This window comes from Bos javanicus, chromosome X (genome assembly GCF_032452875.1).
Source record: "Bos javanicus breed banteng chromosome X, ARS-OSU_banteng_1.0, whole genome shotgun sequence".
NCBI lineage: Eukaryota > Metazoa > Chordata > Mammalia > Artiodactyla > Bovidae > Bos > Bos javanicus.
The window spans coordinates 93792212-93812125 of NC_083897.1; the positions used below are offsets into that span (position 1 = coordinate 93792212).

At 39.8% G+C, this 19914-nt stretch overlaps 1 protein-coding gene and 1 pseudogene across 2 annotated transcripts in view; one reads left to right on the forward strand and one right to left on the reverse strand.

Annotated features, from left to right (window-relative positions):
• Nucleotides 1–5548: 5548 nt before the first annotated feature.
• FAM120C (family with sequence similarity 120 member C) overlaps nucleotides 5549–19914 on the reverse strand; it is a 145518-nt gene continuing 131152 nt past the window's right edge. The window contains exons 18-19 of one of the 2 annotated variants that reach the window (XR_009735064.1): nucleotides 18529–18676; nucleotides 5549–9049 (exon numbers count right to left, since the gene is read on the reverse strand). The gene's annotated coding sequence lies outside the window, so the exon portion shown is untranslated. Of the gene's footprint in view, nucleotides 12716–18528; nucleotides 18677–19914 lie in introns of both variants that reach the window. The other variant, XR_009735065.1, reaches the window with a different exon arrangement.
• On the forward strand, nucleotides 10251–10968 carry LOC133243384 (tropomyosin alpha-4 chain-like; annotated as a pseudogene).

The following is a 19914-nucleotide window of genomic DNA, read 5'->3' on the forward strand; positions in this document are numbered from 1 at the left end:
TCCCATCTGTTTGCCATGAAGTGATGGGACTGGATGCCATGATCTTAATTTTTTGAATGTTGAAGTTTTAAGCCAGCTTTTCTACTCTCCTCTTTCACTTTCATCAAGCAGTCTTTAGTTCCACTTTGCTTTCTGCCATAAAGGTGGTGTCATCTGCATATCTGAGGTTATTGATATTTCTCCTGGCAATCTTGATTCCAGCTTGTGCTTCATCCAGCCTGGCATTTCACATGATGTTCTCTGCATTTAAGTTAAATAAGCAGGGTGACAATATACAGCCTTGATGTACACCTTTCCCAATTTGGAACCAGTCCTTTGTTCCATGTCTGGTTCTAACTGTTGCTTCTTGACCTGCATACAGATTTCTCAGGAGCAGGTAAGGTGGTCTGGTATTACCATCTCTTTAAGAATGAATGTTCCACAGTTTGTTGTGATCCACACAGTCAAAGGCTTTGGTGTAGTCAATAAAGCAGAAGTAGATGTTTTTCCTGGAATTCTCTTGCTTTCTCTATGACCCAACCGATGTTGGCAATTTGATCTCTTGTTCCTCTGCCTTTTCTAAATCCAACTTGAACATCTGGAAGGTCTCAGTTCATATACTGTTGAAGCCTTGCTTGGAGAATTTTGAGCATTACTTTGCTGGCATGTGAGATGAATGCAATTGTGCAGTACTTTGAACATTCTTTGGTATTGCCTTTCTTTGGGATTGCAATGAAAACTGAAGTTTTCCAGTCCTGTGGCCACTGCTGCATTTTCCAAATTTGCTGGCATATTGAGTGCAGCAGTTTCACAGCATCGTCGTTTAGGATTTGAAATTACTCAGCTGGAATTCCATCACCTCCACTAGCTTTGTTCATAGTGATGCTTTCTAAGGCCCGCTTGACTTCACATTCCAGGATGTCTGGCTCTAGGTGAGTTTTCATACCATCATTATCATTTGGGTCATTATGATCTTTTTTACATAGTTCTTCTGTATATTCTTACCACTTCTTTTAGTATCTTCTGCTTCTGTTAGGTTTATATTATTTCTGTCCTTTATTGTGCCCATCTTTGCATGAAATATTCCCTTGGTATCTCTAATTTTCTTGAAGAGATTGCTAGTCTTTCCCATTCTATTGTTTTCCTCTGTTTCTTTGCATTGATCACTTAGGAAGGCCTTCTTATGTCTCCTTGCTAGGCTTTGGAACTCTGCATTCAGATGGATATATCTTCCCTTTTCTCCTTTGCCTTTTGCTTCTTTTTTTCTCACCTATTTGTAAGGCCTCCTCAGACAACCATTTTGCCTTTTTGCATTTCTTTTTATTGGTTTTTGATCACTGCCTCCTGTACATGTCAGTACTCCATCCATAGTTCTTCAGGCACTCTTTCTATCAGATCTAATCCCTTGAATCTATTTGTCACTTCTACTGTATAATCATAAGGGACTTGATTTAGGTCATACTTGAATGGTCTAGTGGTTTTCCCTATTTTCTTCAATTTAAGTCTGAATTTTGCAATAAGGAGTTCATGATCTGAGCCAAAGTCAGCTCCAGGTCTTGTTTTTGCTGACTGTATAGAGCTTCTCCATCTTTGGCTACAAAGAATATAATCAATCTGATTTTGGTATTGACCATCTGGTGATGTCCACTTGTAGAATCATCTCTTGTGTTGTTTCAAGTGGGTGTTTGCTATGACCAGTGCGTTCTTTTGGCAAAACTCTGTTAGCCTTTGCCCTGCTTCATTTTGTACTCCATTGCCAAATTTGCCTATTACTCTGGGTATCTCTTGATTTCCTACTTTTACATTCCAGTCCCCTATGATTAAAAGGACATCTTGTTTTTGGTATTAGTTCTAGAATGTCTTGTAGATCTTCATAGAACCATTCAGCTTCTTCGGCATTAGTGGTTGGGGCATAGACTTGGATTACTGTGATATTGAATGGTTTGCCTTCAAAGTAAATTACTTTGAGGTGTGGTTGTTAGAATTTTTTGAGCTGTGTAGAATATCTCATTTTGAAAACTAGTGCAAAATTGCAAAGAAAATATCCACAGGCTAGAAAGTGAAAATTAAATTTAAAGATCATCAAAGTAGACACATTAGATAAAAACTTTGGATTAACCAATTATTAATGAAGAAGATAATTTAAAAGTGTTTTCCTTATAATTGAAGGTATATTGGTAGAATGCATACAAATATGTTTTAAATTATAAATAAATTATGAAGCTATTTTCATTTCTTGTACGACCTTGTATTAGTCTATTCAGGCTGCTATAATAAAATTGCCATAGACTGGGTGGCTAATGAACAAAGATTTATTTCTCATGGTTCTGAAGGCTGGGAAGTTCAAAATCAAGGTGCTGGCTTGATTTAGTGTCTAGTGAGAGCCAGACACTGGCTCATAGATGGTAATCTTGCTGTTTGGGGGAAGGGGTGAAAGAGCTCTCTGGAGGTTCTTTTATAAGGGCACTAATCTCATTTATTAGAGCCTCACCCTCAAGACCTAATCACCTACCAAAGGCTCCCCCCTCCTAATACCATCACATTATGGGGGTTAGTATTTTAACATATGACTTTGGGGGTCAGGGACACAAGCATTCAGTCTATATAGCATACCTCCACAAGTTACAGGAAATGTTAGAGGAAACATTAAATGCCATTGTAAAAATTATATTTAAAATTAGATTTAGACTTGGACAAAACTGATCTGTGTGAAGAGTTAAATCTTTTTAGAAGTGTTCTACAGGAATCATCAGGTCTAGATGTGTGAAAATTTGTATTTTGAAAAATTGATCAGGAATTTATCCCATTGTTTTCACACCCTACAAAAAACAGTGCTAATGCATCAGCAGAAAGCTCCTTATCAAAATGAAAAGTTAACAAACATTTACAATCTTGTGACTGATGTTGCCTTCAATCATGTTGGTTCAAAATGAGCTTGCTAAAATGACTAAGTAATTGAATTTGCAGAAAAGAGAGGCAGAAAAATCTTATGATCAATCAAGATATCACATAAGTACATTTATTATTATATAAATTATAAAAATATTCTGCAATTTGTAAATTATTTTTCAGCTATCACTATTATCACCATTATGTTTTATAAGTAAAATATTTTTAAAGAAAAAACATTTTATTTTCATGCCTTTAACTGTACTTCCCATCTCTCCCCTAGGTTTTGAGCAAGGAACCCTCCATTTTCATTTTGCACTGGGCCCTACAAATTATGTAGCAGGCTCTCACTCCTGCTGGATGGTAATTGTGAGATGATTTGAGGGAATTGTAGCCACTCAAATGGTTACCGCCCTAACCAAACTCCTTTTCACTGGGAGTAGGAGGTGGGGGTGGGTAGAAACAAGATGACAACACAGAAAATGGAGGTTAGTGTAGGTATCAATCATTTTCATGTGAACAGGATCATACTGTCCGTATCATCTGGCCAACTGCTTTCTTCACTTGGCAATATCTTGGAGATCTTTCTACAAGCAAAATAATCAACCCTGTTCTTTTTTGAATTCTTGTTCAGGGAATTCCATGATTTGGATGGCTCTTGATTTATTTCTCCATTCCCCTGATGGATATTTACAATGGTTTAATTTTTCAGTAATACAGAGCTGCAGTGAACATACTAGTAAGGGCCTCCTTGTGCACAGGCATGTTTCTGTAGGTGGACACTCACAAGCGAGTTGCTGGGCCATGGGGTATGGATATTTTCAATCTTAATACATACTGCCAAATTGCCTTTCAAAACCATTATGTCAGTTTTCACTCCCATCAGCAGTGTAGCTTCACATTTCCTAAGACTCCAACCTTTAAACTGTTTGCCAATCTGATGGAGAAAAAAAATGGTAACTTGTGTTTGTTTTTAACTTTGCATTTTCCCTCACTAGTGCAGTTGAGCATCTTTTTATCTGATGTTTATTGGCCTGTTCTTTGTGAACTGTTTGTAACCTTTGCCTAGTTTTTCTTAAAGGGTTGTTTTTTTCCATATTGAGTTGTTGAAGTCATTTATATTTCAGGATATTAATCCTTTGTCTATTATATATATATATATATATACACACACACACACACACACACATATATATATAGCTGATATTTTCCTATAGTATGTACCATGTTTATAGTTTGTGTTATCATACAGGAGTTTTAGATGTTTGTGTAGCCATTTGATATATTTATATCAGTCTTTTCTTCTGTGGATTTTCTGTTTTGTTTATTGCTTTGCAAGACCTTTTTTATCCAAGGCAACAACCATATTATTTTTTTTTCTCATTCTGTTATAGTGCTTTCCATTTAGGTCTATAACCTACCTTAAACTCATTTCCTTCTCAAAACCTTTGCATTTCCCCTATCTGGAACTCTTTTCCCTGAGATGTTCCTATGGCTGACACCCTCAGGGCTCAGCTCAAATATTACTTCTTCCAAAAGGCCTTTCCTGACCACCTTAACTAAATCAACCACCCTCTCTACATTAAGATGTGCCCTAGTTCATTACCTTAATTTATTTTCTTCATAGATCACCTCTTACTGAAGTTACCCAACTTTTGTTTATATGTTCATGGTCTGTCTCTCCTTAGATCGAAAACTCCATGAAAGTAGGGATTTTGTCCTGTCCCTAGCTTCTAGAACACATTTAGAGTTTATTATAGTGAACTTGATAATGATAACTTAATTTTTTTCAAAGGATTGTCACAATACCTAGGACTCCCTTTTCTAAAGGAGAAATATTTCAGTCATCCTGTTTTTCTACTCTTAGTACTGAGTGTGTCGAGGATGGTTATGACAATTATTTGGTCCAGTGTTTCACAACCTGTAGTGTTTTGGAATCACACTTGATTTATTTTTAAATTTAGATATAGAGTGTGTATATCTTTTTTCCCTTTCATACTGAACCCTAAATATTCATTGGAAGGACTAATGCTGAAGCTGAAGCTCCAATACTTTGACCACCTGATACAAAGAGCTGACTTATTAGAAAAGACCCTGATGCTGGGAAAGATTGAAAGCTGGAGGAGAAGGGGACAACAGAAAGTGAGATGTTTGGGTGGCATCACTGACTCAATGAATATGAGTTTGGGTAGGCTCTGGGAGGTGGTGGAAGACAGGGAGGCCTGGCGTGCTGCAGTCCTTGGGGTTGCAGAGTCAGACGTGACTAAGCGACTGGACAAATAGAGTGTATATAGTTTCCTAGGGCTGCCACAACAAAGTACCACAAACTGTGTGGCTTAAAACAACAGAAATTTATTGCCTTACAGTTCTGGAGGCTAGAAGTGGTGATGGTGGGCCATGCTCACTCTGAAAGCCCTAGCAAAGCATCCTTCCTTGTCTCTTTCTAGCTTCTAGTGATTGCAGTCTTTGATATTCCTTGACTTGTAGGTGTATCTCTCTGCCTCCATCATCACATGTGTGTACCTGAATTTCTGTCTTGTAAGGATCCCAGTCATTGGACTAAGGTCCACCCTAATGTGATATGATTTCATTTTAACATGGTTATATTTGCAAAGACCATATTTCCAAATAAGGTCACAATCACAGTTTGGGAGGACACTATTCAACCCAGTACAGAGGGTCACATTTTAAAAATCTGCTTTATTAGGTCTGGAGTGGAGGCCCAGCATCCTTAATTTTTAAAAGCTTTACAGACTTGACTGATGTTCACCTGGAAAGGTGGACATGGGGGAAGGCCCTTTTAAAGCAAAATCCCAAATACAGATTCCAGTAAAGAAAAATACTGATGAATTTCACTGCATAAAAGTTAAAGCTTTGGTGGCGGGAGGGTGGGGGAGAATACCATAAACAAATTCAAAAGGTCAACAAAGCTGGGAAAACATATTTGCATCATATATGATAAAAGGCTAATTTAATTTACAACAAATTCAGAAGAACTAACATGAAAAAGACAAAACCCAATAGTAAAGTCAGCTAAAGAATAAGCAAGTAATCTACAGAGAAAGACATGCACACATCAATAGAGATTTGAAAAGATGTTTAATTTCATCCATGAGTAAAGGCATATAAATCAAAACAATAAAATGCCATCTTTATCTATAAGACTGGGAAATGTTTAAAGTATGATTTAAACAGAGTAAGTCAGGGTATGAAGAAATCCTAGATGTTTTCATATGCTGCTGGTGGGCTTGACGTTGTTACAACTTTTTTGATGTATAATTTGGTAGAATATATCAAAATAAAACATGCAGATATTCTTTGAATGTTGTAGGTGTTGCTCGTGCCTTCTCAGTAATCATTCCCCATTTTTTTCCTTTCCAAGAAGTTGTAGATTTTTATTTATGTGTCTATTCTTCCCACTCATAGCCCACGTATTTGCGGGTAAACAGATTTTATTCTCAGTTCTTCTGACCACAAACAACATTAGTTCAGAGGACTTGTGACCTAAGCAAGTCAGTGAGGGAGAACCATGGGAGTCCTACTTACTTGGAATGTTGGGTCAGAGTTTTCTCTTCTCTGCTGGACTTGATGAAGAGATTCAAAGCTTCCATTGCCACTGTCAGCGATTTCATTGGCACCTTGGCTTAAAGCACTGGTTCTCAGTCTTTAGTGTTCATCAGAATTACCTAATCTGTTAAAACATAGATTGCTGATCTTTATCTACTTTCAGAGTTTCAAATTCTGCAGATCTGTGGTAGGGACAAAGAATTTCCTTTTCTAAGAAATTCTCAGGTGAGATTGATGCTGCTGGTCCAGGGATCACACTGAAAAAAACTACTTGGATAAAGTAGGGACTGCACAGTAGAGACACTTCAAGAAACTGGGTAGCTCTAGCTCACCCTACCCCTGGAATTGTGTTTTGTTACTTGTAACCAAAATCACCCTAACCAATATATTCAGCAATTTTGGACTAAAAATTTACCCTATGGATATACTTGCAGAACTTTATCAAAATATATGCTGATGGATAGACTACCCTTGTGGCTCAGAGGTAAAGAAGCCGCCTGCAATGCAAGAGATGCAGGTTCAATCTCTGGGTCGGGAAGATCCCCTGGAGAAGGAAATGTCTACCCACTCCAGTATTCTTGCCTGAAAAATCCCATGGGCAGAGGAGCCTGGCAGGCTAGGGTCCATAGAGTCACTAAGAGTTGGACACGACTAAACACAGCGCGGGCGCGTGTGTGCACACACACACACACACATATGCTGATGCATGGTAATTGCAGCATTGTTTGTAATAGCTAAAACTGGAAGCAGTCAAAGTACTTGTCAATAGGGAATTGATCCATCAGATGGAATCATCTATCTAATGGAATACCATGTGGTTTAACAATTATGAAATGCTCTGTATATGCTTGTAGAAAAATAAGATATATTAAATATAAAAATCATGATGATTAAAAGGGAGTAATTTATACTTTTTAAACAAAAGAATAAACATATATGCAGGTATGTGGTTAATTATTTCCTAGGATGTTAATTCTGATTAAGAACAGCAATATTTGAGAAAAAGAGTTGGAATTGAGGTGGTGCTAGCAGTTCTTCATTTTGTATATTTTATTCTGTTTGAGTTGCCTAACCTTAGGTAAATTTTCCTTTTGTCAAAAAAGAAAAGTCATTTGGCATTATCTGGGCAAGGCATAATTCAACTGTAATTTCCTTCTTTGTATTTCTCTATTGAAGAAACAACTAATAAATGTATTATTTTAAAAAAGATTAAATAATAAAAAGATAAATGGAAAATTGAAGACTTCTCAGGTATTCTGATGTGCAGCTGGGCTTGAGTGCCACTAACATGGTGCATAGGTTATACACTGGTGAGGACTTATACCTATCCTGATTGAGACTTAACTAGGGAGTTGCTAACTGTACTTTAATGTGCATATGAATTATCTAGGGATTTTGTTTGGAGAAGGCAATGGAACCCCACTCCAGTACTCTTGCCTGGAAAATCCCATGGATGGAGGAGCCTGGTAGGCTGCAGTCCATGGGGTCGCGAAGAGTTGGACACGACTGAGCGACTTCACTTTCACTTTTCACTTTCATGCATTGGAGAAGGAAATGGCAACCCACTCCAGTGTTCTTGCCTGGAGAATCCCAGGGATGGGGGAGCCTGGTGGCTGCCGTCTATGGGGTCACACAGAGTTGGGCACGACTGAAGTGACTTAGCAGCAGCAGCAGGGATTTTGTTAAAATGCAGATTCTGATTGAATAGATCTTTAGATGGGGCCCAATATTCTGCATTCTAATAGTCTCCCCAAATGATGCTGATGTTGCTGGACTACTGGTCACACTTTGATAGCAAGAATAAAGAAAGAGGAAAAGAGGAAAAAAAAGAAGCAGAAGGAGGAGGGACTATGAAGATAGAGAGAAGGGACAGATATGAGACATTGCAGAATTACTGGGCATATGGAGAGTTTTAGGTGATGAACTTTTTGGCCTGGATGATGTGAGGATGGTAGTGACACTATCTAGAGATAGAGAAATCAAGCTAGAGGATGAGGAGATATAGGAAACAATGAAGGAGTGTGAGTAAGACTTCACATTTGAACATATTGAGTCATGATTTTTCTGGGAGAATATTATATAGACTTGCCCAGTAGACCATTTGAACTCTGACTCTGCTCAGTAAAGTTCACACAGAGGTAGATTTGGGAGTCATCTGTATAAAGGTAAGAGTTGAGGCCATGTGATAGGATGAAACTGACCAGGGAGAATAGTGAGAAGGTAGCTGAAAATAGAAACTCAGAAATGACATTAAGAGACATTCTAAGAAGAAAATGGTGAAGTAGTGGGAGAGATAGTACAGAAGAATAAATATCTTGAAGGGTGTTCCTCGGAGAAGGCAATGGCACCCCACTCCAGTACTTTTGCCTGGAAAATCCTACGGACGGAGGAGCCTGGGAGGCTGCAGTCCATGAGGTCGCTAGAGTCAGACACGACTGAGCGACTTCACTTTCACTTTTCACTTTCATGCATTGGAGAAGGAAATGGCAACCCACTCCAGTGTTCTTGCCTGGAGAATTCCACGGACGGGGAAGCCTGGTGAGCTGCCATCTATGGGGTCGCACAGAGTCAGACACGACTGAAGCAACTTAGCAGCAGCAGCAGCAGGGCGTTCCTACGAAAGAACAACCAGATTCGGCATAAAACATATTTTTTATTGTGTGAGTTAGCAACTGCTGCATGATAAACCATCCAAAACTCAGTAGCTTGAAACCAAACCATGTATTGTTGCTCAAGAGTCTATAGGTCAGTGCTCTGTTGATCTGCACTAGGCTTGGCAGATCTTAGCTGGGCTCACTTATGTATCTGTGGCTTGTGGGTTGGTTGAGGACTGACAGGTCTAAGCTGGTCTGGCTGGATATAGCTAGACAAATGGGTCTCTCCTCCAGAAGACTAGCCCAGGCTCATTCCCATGGTAACTCCAGGGGTCCAATGGAGTGAGCAGAAGCATGCAAGGCTTAGAACTGACATAATATCACTTCTGCAACATTCTATTGATCAAAGGAAAACACAAGACTATTCTAGATTTGAAGGGTAGAGAAACAGATGTCATCTCTTAAAGGGAAGAGCTGCAAAAGGTGTACATACAGAGAGGTGTAAACACCTGTGACCATTTTTGTAATCAGTTTATCATGCTGGACTTAGAAGTGAAAGAAGTCTTTAAAGATCAAGCAAGATAAAGCAAAGAAACAAAGCCATGACAATAGCAGTAATAAACCCCAGTAAGCTGGCTAGGGAGAGCAGGGCACTTGAGGACACTCAAGTGTCCTCAATGGAACAGAGGTAGTTCTTTGGAAAATTGAGGTGCTGTTATTGGAAGAAATGAGGAAAGGCTGCTGATCAGGTAGGAAAACAAACAGACATCTGCCTCAGAATCTAAGAGTCTAGTCTTTATCATGAGAAAATTCTAGAAATACTTTAAATTGATATGGAACAGTCAGTCTTTCTGGTCCTTGAAATCAGTATGCACAGGACACACCCTTCAGGAGTCTGAGCTTGGACTCAAAACCAGCATGCCAATTGTGCCACCTTAATGTATTAATGTGTAACGTGTTTTCACATCCACTAGCTTGTGTTACTCTTACAACTACCTATAAGGGAGGTAAAGCAGGCATTACTATTCCCATTTAATACTACTTCTAAAAATAATTTTGTCATTATCTTATAAAACTGAGCATTTGCCTGCCTTAGGTCCCAGCAGGAGACATATACACAAGCATTCATGGCAACATTGATGGAAATAATAATGGGTAGAGCTTGCCAGAGTTGACCAGAGCTGAGCACCCACCACTGCCCGCTGTGTACACCTCTGTGCCATGGCTGGCCTCAACTCCCTGGAGGCGGTGAAACGCAAGATGTAGGCCCTGCAGCAGCAAGCAGATGAGGCGGAGGACCGCACACAGGGCCTGCAGCATGAGCAGCACGAGAAAGACCAAGATGACGTGGCAGCTCTCAATCCACACATCCAGCTTGTCGAGGAGGAGTGGGACAGGGCTCAGGGATGACTGGCCACAGCCCTGCCGAAGCTGGAGGAGGCAGAAAAGGCTGCAGATGAGACTGAGAGAGGGATGAAGGTGATAGAAAACCCAGCCATGAAAAATGAGAAGATGGAGATTCAGGAGATGCAGCTTAAAGAGGCCAAGCACATTGCTGAGGACGCTGACCACAAATACAAGGAGGTTGCTCGTAAGTTGGTCATCCTGGAGGGCGAGCTGGAGAGGGCGGAGGAGTATGAGGTGTCTGAACTAAAATGTGGTGACCTGGAAGAACTCAAGAATGTCACTAACAACCTGAAGTTGCTAGAGGCTGCATCTTTAAAGTATTCTGAAAAGGAGAACAAATATGAAGAAGAAATTAAACTTCAGTCTGACAAACTGAAAGAGGCTGAGACCCATACCAAATTTGCAGAGAACAGTTGTGAAACTGGAAAAGACAATTGATGACCTGGAAGAAAAACTTGCCCAGGCCAAAGAAGAGAACAGGGGCTTATCTCAGACACTGGATCAGACACTGAATGAACTAAACTGTATATAACCAAAACAGAAGAGTCTTGTTCCAACAGAAACTCCAGAGCTCCATGTCTTTCTCTTCTCTTGTAAGAAGTTTCTTTTGTTATTGCCTCTTCGCCTTGCTGGAAATGTCAAGGAAATTATGAATACATGAAAAATATTTTGTATCAGAGAAGCTTTGAGCACCAGTTAAATCTACTCCTTTCTTTTTTTCAAGTGGCACCAGTTTTTTCAGCTCTATTTTTATCCTTACCTTGCATATATTCTTAAGGTAGGCAGGGTATTTCATATTGAGCATACTCTCTTTTAAGACTGAGGGCATTTGGTTCCTGGGAGAATAGACAAACCCACACTTTCAAAACACAGATTCTGACATCTGGTCATGGGTCAGTTTAAAAGGTTGAAGAATTCCACCATTGGTCACACTGTAGGAGGCCAGGGATCATCATATTAAAATCTCAAGTGGATCTTCCCAACCCTACATTAAAATGGGTGGTGATTTTCCACCAGAGCAAAAAAGGCGGGTGAGGTTACTGTGGGAAGTCATAAACTACCAAGAGGTTAACCTGATCATCCTGGTTCTTTTCCACACTCCACCATTCAGAACATTATCTGAGCAGCCAGTGTAAGAATGCTTGGAAAAGAGTCGTAATAATCACCCAAATGTTTTCTGGACTGATCCTTGATATATTCTTCTATACGTTTCTTTCACTCTAAAGTTGTTCTCTGAGGAGCTGATGTCTTATTCCAGTAATGACACATGCTTATCTGCTTTGATATGAGGCCATTCACTCAGGAGAAATGAATGTTGGAGAATTCAGTCCTATTAGGAGAAGCTGTCTTTTTCATAAAGACTGCTTAGCCATCAGTAATTGAGCAAGACTGTTTTTCTATGAACAAATATTGGACAGAATGGCCCTCTCAGACTACAAAGTAAAAATAAAAGAAGTAATTGACCCAACTTCATCACCTCTATACTCGAGGGAATGGCAAATTGGAGATTTACTTATTTAGAATTTTAATTCCTTCTTCAGGACCAAGTTAATAAAAAAACAAGAAACTCATGATTAAACTGAAAATGCAGTATTTTGTAGACAGGGCTGCACATTTTAGCCTTGTTATATTTCTGCTTTCTCAGTTAACATCTCAGAGCTGAAACATTCCACATTGTCCAGCAGTGTGGGGGCCAACTCAAGGTTACAATTCTGACTAAAAAATCACACTGCTTCTAGCTTATCTGAATCCTCTGCCCTCACTCCTATTTATTAAGCACCACACTATGCAAGAAATACACTAGCAAATTGTGCAACTGAATAAAACCCACACTTTTCATTTAGGTTCTTGCAACTGAATCATATGTAATAGTATCACTTTTTCTACATTTTGGTCAAATAAACTTTTACTCCAAAAAACAAAAAAGAATGGGTAGATAAACTGTGGTATTACTATATAGAAGTGAAAAATTAACTACAGCTATAGCAGCAATGTGGAGAAGGCAATGGCAACCCACTCCAGTACTCTTGCCTGGAAAACCCCATGAACAGAGGAGTCTGGTAGACTGCAGTCCATGGGGTCACGAAGAGTCGGACACTTACTGAGCGACTTCACTTTCACGCATTGGATAAGGAAATGGCAACCCACTCCAGTGTTCTTGCCTGGAGAATCCCAGGGACAGGCGAGCCTAGTGGGCTGCCATCTATGGGGTCACACAGAGTTGGACAGGACTGAAGCGACTTAGCAGCAGCAGCAGCATAGCAGCAATGTGTTTGTGTCTTAGAGGAAAAAAAAAGTTGGATGAGAAAAGGGAGTTGCAGAACCTACATAAAATAACATTTTTATAAAATTAGAAAGCAAGTACAACCTAATACTATGTTGTTAAAAAATAATTGCATATGTGATATAACTATTTAAGAAGAAATCTAGGGAATGAAAACTGAAAGTGAAAATACTGGTTACCTCTGGGGAAGGCAGAGAGATGGGATAGTTCTTAGGTTGGGCAGCGGGTTCAGGAGAGTTCAGTTTATTATTGAATTTTATAACATATGTTACATACCCTTTTGCATTTATCAAATAATATGTGTGAGTGTGCTTAGTCGCTTCAGTCATGTCCGACTCTTTGTGACCCTATGGACTGTAGCCCGCCAGGCTCCACTATCCATGGGATTCTCCAGGCAAGAATACTGAAGTGGGTTGCCATGCCCTCCTCCATGGGATCTTCTCAACCCAGGGATCGAGCATGCATCTCTTAGTCTCCTGCATTGTCAAGTGAGTTCTTTACCACTGGTACCACCTTAGGAAGCCCTTATTAAATAGTACATAATAATATTTTTAAATAGTCAAAAAAGGAAAGCAAAACAGCAGAGAAGTGTCAAGGAAGCCAGAGAGTTTCATGAATGGGTTGTATTTCAATGTCAATTGCTGTGGAAGGCCTCAGCAAGATGCCTGTATGAAAACTGTGGACTTGGTGACAGGGTGCACACGTCACCTTTGGAAGCAGCCACATTCAAATAGGAAGGGCTGATGCCAGATTATAGGCTAGGGAGAACTGTGTTACGAGGAAATCAGGACCTGGAGCTTAGACAAGTCTTTCATCTACTACCAACTCTTCCCCCACCCCCTGGCCAAACCTGTAACAGCTAACATTTATTGAGGCTGCATTATATGCCGGGCATTTTACATACACTATGTCTAGGGGGAGCTAAACTCAATGCTTGCTTTACCCCCAGATTATATCCACTTCAGTGCACATGCAGAGAAGCCCTATGACACTAGAATGGGAATGAATGCTTTACTCTTCCATTACAAATTTTAGGTATAATAACTCAAGTGGTTAGGCAGTGGCAACCAATCAAAAGGCAATTAATTGGAGCGGTTCCCTGGGCCTGGTGGCGGTGGCTGGTGGGGCCCCGGCCTGAGGGTGGCAGCGGCTCGTCTGAGCACCTGGATGTGTTGGTGGAGGACAAGGTGGTGGTCTTCCTCAAGGGGACGCTGGAGCAGCCCCAGTGTGGCTTCAGCAACGCAGTGGTACAGATTCTCCAGCTACACAGCATCTGCTACTATGCGGCCTACAACGTGCTGGATGACCCCCAGCTCCAGTAAGGCATTAAAGACTACTCCAACTGGCCCACCATCCTGCAAGTGTACCTCAACGGCGAGCTTGGGGGTGGGGGGGCTGTCACATTCTCCTGCAGATGCACCAGAATGAGGACCTGGTGGAAGAACTCAAAAAGCTGGGGATCCACTCAGCCCTCTTAGATGAAACCAAAGACTAGGACTCAAAGTGAGGGAGGGTGGCCCAGGTGAGAAGCTGCTGATGTCAGAGTCTCACCGCCAGAGAAGCCTTACCCATTCTGGTTCCTGCTCTACAGATGACTGCACTGGTTCCTCCAGTTTGTAAGCAGCCAAGTGACTTTAGCGTGTCTGGTGTTTGGGCAAGGAATATCCTATCGTAAACATAATCGTAACCACTGCACTGTCATAATCAATGTGGTATTACGAGCTTGTTGTAAACAAAATTCTTTCTTGTGTTGTCCTTTGCTCTTTGCAAAGGATTCAGGAGTAAACCTAGGAACTTTTGAATCATTGTTATTATTCATAAGTCCTCCGCAAATATATCAGTCTGCAAAGATAATATAACTCCCCTCCCCAGTTTTTTATAACTTTTTCTGTTAAGAAAAATGATGGGCAAGGAAGAAAATAAGATAATTGTTTTTTTTTTTTTTTAAATAAACTGCCAACCCGGGGTGGGGGGGGAAAGGCAATGAATCAAATCTACCCAGAAATGGGTCATTTCTCCCTGTGATGCTATTATTTTGACTCACCAAACTTATTTCTTCCGTGTTTCAGGGACATAGTAGATTTGTACTTTCCACCTCCAGGAAATTAGGTGCAACCATGTGGGCCATTTCTTGGGTAATGAAGAGAGAAGTGATGGGTGACATTTTAAGCTGTAAGGATCAGTGTGTGTTTTGGTCACATCCCTTCCTAACTCAGTGATGGGGCTTCTGTTGGTTTGAGTTTTCAAGTGGCTTTGGATGAACAGAGCTCCCCTGCCAATCTATGTTGGACATAATGAGCAAGAAGTATACCTTTATTATGTGAGATTTTGTGATTATTATAGCAGCAAAGGGCTTCCCCAATGGCTCAGAGATAAAGAATCCACCTGCAATGCAGGAGATGCAGGTTCGATCCTTGGGTCAGGAAGATCTCCTGGAGGAGTAAATGGCAACCCTCTCCAGTATTCTTGCCTGAAAAATCCCATGGACAGAGTAGCCTGGCAGGCTACAGTCCAAAGGGTCGAAAAGAGTCAGACACAACTGAGCAACTGAGCATGCATACACGCATAGCAGCAAAATCTAGGCCATCCAACTGATACATTCCCCTTTTCTAGAATTAAAGATTATAAATGTATAAGGACTTAATAATAAAATGAAAAAATTTTAAAGGTATAAAGTGACTAGAATTCTCCCTGGCACATAGTAATCCCTCAAAAAGATCACTTTCTGCATCTGCTCCTAATAAATGAGCACAGAATTTTCCTATTTCTTACACACAAATAAAGATTAGTTGAAGATATAAATAGAAGACAATGTTCCAGGCTCACATTATTCTTAATGCTTGTGATTTTAGGAGAGATATCTGCCTTCTTGGTCACGTTCTTCAAGTCCATGCAAATAACAGAGTTGGCACTGCTTGGGTCATATACCCATCCCTGCACTGGGGGAGGTGAAGCCATGTGACTGATGGTCAATCCACCTCTATCCCAAGATTGGAAGGAGAAGTTCCCCAAAGGGGTAAAAATCTAGGCTTAACTGCTGCCATAGGAGGAAGGAATGCTGAGCAGGGTTCAGTATTATCTACTTAGTCAAAACAAAATTAGATTTAGAACTCTGGTTTTTAATCACTTATTAGTTGTATGTGAACTTATGTAACACTGAACCAGTTTGCCCATGTGTAAAGTGAGGATAGTATTTACTTTGCAGAGTTGTTCAAGGTTTAGAAACAATGTACAAGAGCCTAGTACTGATAGCTTAGAGGTGAGTGATGCTGCTGTATTTGTGGTCTCTGAAGGACAGTTTCAGTCACTCAGAGCTTTGTGTAGATTTTATTTAAAGTAAAAGTGACAGAAAAAGCTTCTGACATAGACAACAGAAGGGGGCAGGAGAATACCCACCTCACTAGTTTAAGCTGGGCCTTATATACTTCTCAACTAGCTGCTGAGAATAGATAAAAAATACCTCAAGGCTATGAGAATTTTGTCCTGACCTTTTCCCATAACATACATCCTGGGATGACATCAGCGTGAGATTAGCCAAAAGGAACATGTTAACCCAGAGCTCAAGGCTGTGAAAGTTTTTACCCAGAACTTTTCTCATACCATTCATCCAAAGCTCAAAAAAGGCATGTCCTTGAACAAGAGATACTGCTGTCTACAAAGGCCTACTTGTCCATGGCAAAAAAATGTGAAAAAGAAAGAATGTGTATCTCCTCTATAAAGGGGCCTTAGGCTTGGACTGCTTATCAACCTGCCTAAATTAACTCTCTTATTCTCCCCTTTTTCTTTTAGGAGAATATTGTTGCTGAGGAGAAAGGGGAGGAGAAATCTGTCAGTAACTGCTTCCTGCGGGTGAGGGGGGGCAGACCCTAAGTTGTTGAAGCAACATATTCTCATTACCCCTTTATTTAGGGTTTCTGATCCAAGGATCCCAAGTAATAGCTAGAGGAGGCAGTAGAAATTGTAGGAGCATGAACAATTATTTGTAATTTAAATGTTTTCAGATGGTTGGAAACAAATCTCATTACACAGTTACAGATGTAAGGAAAAAAACAGCAAAATCAGAATGATTACAAGTATTACAGTCAAGATAGTTTTTCACCAAGGAGAGCTTGTAAACCAAGATTATATCTATGACCAGAGTGGAACATCAGGGAAGTCCAGTTTTGAAGAGTGACCAGAATCTCTGTATCACCATTACTTTGTATGGGAAGCTGTTGTATCCTTCAGAAAGAACAAACTAGACAAGTAGATTAAAAGGCAGAGACCAAAAATCAGTAAAAGAATTATTGTAATCAGCAGTCCAAGCAAGAGTAAGAATCAGGTTACATTTGGTAGTAACTTTGATCCTGGTTTAGATATAGTCAACACCTGGGCTGCCCTATTTATAAGAATGGAGCCATTTGGCATGTTCATATACATTTTGAATGTGGGTATAACAAACCCAGTTAGAAGTAGTTGAAGGAGTGACAGCCTGAAGCTTAACAGACAAAATAAATCTTACCATTTCTTTTTAGAAGAATGAGTCTGAACCCCTATGTATACAGCTGTTTTAAGGAGATTTATAGTCATAGGTTACCCACTCCAGTATTCTGGCCTAGAGAATTCCATGGGCTGTATAGTCCATGGGGTTGCAAAGAGTCGGACACGACTGAGTGACTTTCACTTTCACTATGGTCAGAGCTAGTTGTCTAAGTTTGTCCAAGTAGGCTTTAGCCTCTTATTGTGGTATTAACATATAAGCCAAAGTAGTTGTCACTAAGTGTTTTTCTAGGTATGAGAAAATGCAAGAATTTGGGCTCAAAAATTTTTTTACCTGAAAATATCTGACTATTCAAAGGCTTGTTTTATCCATTTTTTTTCAGAGCACAAACCAAGTGTCTAATCTCTGATTTTCACCCTGAACTCCTTCAAGAGGATGTCGAAGGTCAGCAGCTGTAGTGTCCATGATTTAATCTTTGTAGAGGCAGATGGCAAGGGCCAGTTTCCAGGCACAGGGCCCCTTTATGGCCATGAGTTTGACCATGGTTTGGGGGCGTTTCATGGCCATCTTGTCCCACAGTGCTTGGAAAACTCATTACCAGGTCTGTTGAAGATTTCACTGATAGGCCACTCAATGTGCTGTTACTGGACTAGGCCCTGTGAGTAGCAAAATCTCCAGACTGCACCTGTCTCACTAGTCTCTTGGTCCAGGAGAATATTCCCTCTTGCTTCTTTTCATATACAGAGTCATATCATTATAATTATGGATTTTATATAGAACTGTACACCATCATTATATCAGTGGCTCCATCACATACTTGATAATGTAAGGGACAACACTTCTTGAAACAGGCAATATAGAAAACAATATAGTTAGCAGTAATAGTAAAATCACAAGTAAGACCTTAAGTCAAGAACTTAATTAGGTATAGCCCAGTGATATCTCCAGGTCATCTGACTGAGTTTGTTAAATGACTATAGCCTGCTGTTAATCTTCTGGTTGTAGATCCTGGAGCATCGGATCTTTATTTAAAGACTGGTTAATCGGATCTTTATTTAAAGACTGGTTACTGGGATAAACTTTAGAAACAAACTCAGAGTGTCCTTTTTAATAACTTAATTAAACCTCTTAGCAATGTAATATAACCACAAGGAACTAACTCAGAAGTGAGTCAGTAAATACAGACCTTAGTTAATAAAACTAGAATGTAATACTCAGTGAAACATGATAGATGCCATAGGCCTGACATCAGTTGGGTGGATTTTTCTTTTAGAGCTCCCCAGAACACTTTGAGATTTCTGTATATGTTGGGACACAGTCTTTTTTACCTTGATAAGGCTGTCCAGAACCCAAGTGTCTCCAATTTCGGAGGGACGAGGCAGAGAGAGAAGAAAAATGTTTTAATTTTACCCATAGATGTAAATCATTAAATTGCTTTAAACCATCAGTAACTTGAGAAGAAGAGCTTCTTTATATCTGAAAACAAAGATTGGAAGACAGTAATACATCAGACAAAAAGTCATGAAAATTGTAGTCATATTTTGCAGTCTACTCAATCCCATGCAACTGACCCCTTTATTCTGCTATTCCTGCTCGATGACCAAGGACATCAGCGAAAGCAATAGTCTCCAAGAAGCTCATGAAGTTTTTGCCAATGTCTGTATGACCTGTCCAGCAAAGTGGGTGCCCCAATCACTGGAGACTGCAGAAAACACACTTTAACCATTTTTTCCCATTGTGAGATATTAACCCCACAGCCAGGAAAGGCTTTAGCCTATCAAATAAAAGTGAGGTTTGTCAGGGAGCCGGAAAAAGCCAAGCGGCTGTGTTGGACCTCCCATAGCCCTGACTGTTTGGTTTACAGCCATTCTTTATCCATTTTAAATTCCCTGATGAGGGGTTAATTTTGTAGAAGCAGAATGAGCTTTGTCTATGTGCATCATAGTCCATTATTAAAAGCCACATTTCAAGAAAACTTTGTTCTTTTAATCAGGGAGAGAAAACCAAATTCCAGTTTGGTACCAGCTTACGTTCACTGTGAAACAATAGTTGTTCACTTAGTCAAAGTAACAATAAAAGACCTCAAAGGCAGTTTAATATCTTAAGAAACTTGTATCTTGCACAAAACTGTCTTCCACTTGCCACAAATCTTTTTTCATTTGTCACAAACCTTTTTTGTATTTTCTGTATTTATCACTTTATTTGCCCAGAGAACAGCCACCTCTAAGTTCAGATTTACTTTCTTTTTCTTAATAGAATGTAATTTCATTTCTTATACCTTTTTATTGAAAACACACATCTTTCCTTCAGCAACCATGAACTGTACTTTATATCATCATTTTGTAGATTGGTAAATATAAATCACCCAAAGCTATGTCATTTGCAAAAGTATCTTCACAATGTCTATGTTAATTAGGTCAATAAGCAAACATCAATACTAGATATTAATTCAATAGTGAATATTTCCCAGTTTACACAAGCCTGAAATTCATTTTAATTTTTTTGAATTTAGAATTGTTTGATTTCTAAGTGCTTACTTCTCTCTAGGCCAATTAGGCTTCAGCAATATTGTCCAAGGACAAAGACACACACAGAGACCTCACAGTTTTCCACTTGAAATATAAAATGTCTCTTTGCTCCCCCCCTTTTTTTTCTTGGCTTGAAGTTCTGCCAACTTGCTCATGGTTGGAGTCCCAGACAGAGTGGGCTGTGTA